The sequence below is a fragment of the Schistosoma mansoni genome, chromosome 2, assembly GCF_000237925.1.
Source record: "Schistosoma mansoni strain Puerto Rico chromosome 2, complete genome".
NCBI classification, from domain to species: domain Eukaryota; kingdom Metazoa; phylum Platyhelminthes; class Trematoda; order Strigeidida; family Schistosomatidae; genus Schistosoma; species Schistosoma mansoni.
In genome coordinates, this window is record NC_031496.1 from 25,838,697 (window position 1) to 25,842,820 (window position 4,124).

Here is a 4,124-nt window from a genome sequence, read left to right on the forward strand (position 1 = left end):
AAACTCCTTATATGAATAGATTCTGATATTTCGTCATTCTATCAATCATTTAACTAGTATTTAATGATCTTTTATTAGACCCAAGAAATCATTCGTTGTTCATTAAACTAGGAACAATAAAAAATAATAATTTAGATGAAACAATTTAATAAACGGCGAGACTATAATTTACGTACAAACCAATCAGATATGAAATAACAGATCTTGGATTTTGGCGCGAAATTCATTCATATATTTATCTAAATAGAGTTTTGGCATTTTAGCTTATATCAGTTCGTCATTATAACCCTAAATTTAGTTCCTAACCTCAACCATCAAATGTAAATCATAATTCTAATTCCTCACATTACTTTATAACTTATATTTAGTTCTAGTCAGTAGGTGGACATTTTCAAGGTCACTTTAGGGTGACTCAAAGGTTGTCCATAAAATATAGTTTCACCTATAAATCATTAAATATTATTTTCTAAAAAAGAGAAAATATCAGAAAAATCCATTAGCAAAGATAAATAACCAACGATTAAAATGAAATGGTTATATAATTCAAAGGTAAAACTGTATGTTATAAGCTAATCTCGGGTTGATTCAAATTAAAATCAAACATAAACAACGAAGGTAATCTGTAAAAAAGAACAACAAAGAATAACGGTATCATTACATAATGACTAAATTACAAAGTTACATATGTTTTGATAAATATATGGGGGAAAACATTGTTTAGTTGAGCTTCATATTTACTTTTTTTCCCATTAATCGGTATTGACCTGGTATATTTCTTTATTAACTTATGACCTTTCATTTCCACTAATTGTATTCGTTTTATTTCCGTAAACAATCTATACATATTAGATAAATATTTGTTTTGCTCTGGATAATCAGTTAAACACTCGAATCATTTTAAATATAATGACATAAGTAAATGGAAAAACGACTAATGAGTGAGATTTATCGAACTCATCTCCGAGTTTTCCTATCTATTCAGGTATTTATCAACATATAGAACGAATTCGATTTGTAACAAGAAGATTCGAACTAATGATAACATAATGAGAGAATAACAGTCGGATACTATAGACTTATAGTTTGATATGACGATTAGTCGGCGAAGTGAGTATATAATTCCTATTATATCTTTCAATAAAATTTCCATTTAAAACATCTGATCTTAATGATGAAATGATTGGGGAGCAAACCCTACCACATCAGAATGTAGGTATACTCCTCAATCATTTCATCATTAAGATCAGATGTTTTAAATGGAAATTTTATTGAAAGATATAATAGGAATTATATACTCACTTCGCCGACTAATCGTCATATCAAACTATAAGTCTATAGTATCCAACTGTTATTCTCTCATTATGTTATCATTAGTTCAATCTTCTTGTTACAAATCAATTCGTTCTATATGTTGATAAATACCTGAATAGATAGGAAAACTCGGAAATGAGTTCGATAAATCTCACTCATTAGTCGTTTTTCCATTTACTTATGTCATTATATTTAAAATGATTCAAGTGTTTAACTGATTATCCAGAGCAAAACAAATATTTATCTAATATGTATAGATTGTTTACGGAAATAAAACGAATACAATTAGTGGAAATGAAAGGTCATAAGTTAATAAAGAAATATACCAGGTCAATACCGATTAATGGGAAAAAAAGTAAATATGAAGCTCAACTAAACAATGTTTTCCCCCATATATTTATCAAAACATATGTAACTTTGTAATTTAGTCATTATGTAATGATACCGTTATTCTTCGTTGTTCTTTTTTACAGATTACCTTCGTTGTTTATGTTTGATTTTAATTTGAATCAACCCGAGATTAGCTTATAACATACAGTTTTACCTTTGAATTATATAATCATTTCATTCTAATCGTTGATTATTTATCTTTGCTAATGGATTTTTCTGATATTTTCTCTTTTTTAGAACATAATAATGATTTATAGGTGAAACTATATTTTATGGACAACCTTTGAGTCACCCTAAAGTGACCTTGAAAATGTCCACCTACTGACTAGAACTAAATATAAGTTATAAAGTAATGTGAGGAATTAGAATTATGATTTACATTTGATGGTTGAGGTTAGGAACTAAATTTAGGGTTATAATGACGAACTGATATAAGCTAAAATGCCAAAACTCTATTTAGATAAATATATGAATGAATTTCGCGCCAAAATCCAAGATCTGTTATTTCATATCTGATTGGTTTGTACGTAAATTATAGTCTCGCCGTTTATTAAATTGTTTCATCTAAATTATTATTTTTTATTGTTCCTAGTTTAATGAACAACGAATGATTTCTTGGGTCTAATAAAAGATCATTAAATACTAGTTAAATGATTGATAGAATGACGAAATATCAGAATCTATTCATATAAGGAGTTTATTGGATTTTCTTAATTTTATAGTTTACAACAAGGACTGACCAGGAATCACTGTAAAGCTGTTTCATTCCGGTGCGGAAGATTCTTGAATCGTACATTCACGAAAGCTTGGGGATTGTACATTCCGATTTCGTGGTCAGCTCTTCGCTTTCAATCAGTTCTTCAGCACTCAGTTTTCTCCGTTTTTTATTTCAATTAATTCATGGTGTTGCACCACTATATTTCAGGTTTCGATGTTCGGTCCAAAGTGATGACGTCGATGGACATACTAAAAGAAAATAGCAATCCAATGCTTCTTGATTTCCATCGATTAGTTAGCCAATGCAATTTTATCAGTTAAACTATGAAAATTGCAAAATATATTTTATCATCTATAAAATCAGTCCCAGAGGATTTTCTTAAACTAATTCATTTGTTTACATGGAGCTATCAAGCCAGTCTAGTTGCTTAGAGCTAATGTGATATTTATGATAAAAATTCTATTTTCATGCATTTTGTTTATTTGGTCCGCTGAATTTATGTTACTTAAAGTATTTAGAAAAACTCAATTGTTCGTAAAAGGTTCTTTCACAGTGTATGAATATCGAAAGACTGTGTAAAAATAGTAAAATATGAGGCAACCTGTTTAACACAAAAATAAGCACGATTTAAATCTTGTTTACAAGCTTAACAGATTACAAGATCTGAGTTTTGTAGATCACAATCTAATGAAACCGAATGAGATCTGACTATCAAGCTTAGTTTTAATTTTCCATTTGTTGTGCTGAAATAAAGAAGCAATAAGACCTATAATTCTATCCCATCCTAACAATAATCTGTTTTAATATTTTTCTACAGTTTAAAGTAATCAATACATAACGTGAACTTATTAAGGTAGTGGTTGAAAGTAGCCGACAGGAAACCTTGGACCTAGGTTTCATGCTATTGGCACTCGTCAGCAAGGTATACTTGTAATTTTGAGGAAACTGATGCTCTTCAACAAATTCAATCCCGTGTCACCCAGCTCAACAGTCAGGAACGTCGCCACTGTGCTATCCGGGCCACGACTGACATCCTATAGGACTGAGATGTATTTACAATTGATTGACCACGGAGTGGTGACCAATGTCATATATGTCAATTACTTCTTAGTGCAGATCGAATCCTATCGACCAAATTGCAATGTGGCCACTAGTCTAGGTGACTCGACATCGTGTGCACTATGTTGAGATAAGATGGTGGACTTATTATTATTATTTTATAGTTATTTTAATGAAATATTCCTTATTTCATTCTCAGATAATTAGATGGTTTAAAAATAGGCAAAGACATGATTGTAATAATAATACTAATTACAAAATACAAATAATCTGGAACTAATATATTTAGACAGTAATTTGATTGATTTATTAGTAAGTGATTCCATCGAAAATTCTTCCACATATTACTTTACAATAAGACTGTTATTCATAAAGAATTAATTAAATTAATTTTAATAATTATCAGAATGAGGGTTTGTGGAGATTGGATTCCGGCTCAGTGGTCTAGAGGTTAAGCGTTCGTGTATGAGACTGGAGGTCATGGGTTTGAGTCTCACATGAAGGATCGTGGGTCTTCACGGCTGAGGAGTTCCATAATAAGAAACTACCATTCAGTGCTTCCAGATTACCAGTGGTGGTTTAGCTTACATTAACTTGTGAATTCAACTTTGACAATACTAAAATGTGAAGGGGGTTTTGGTGGAGA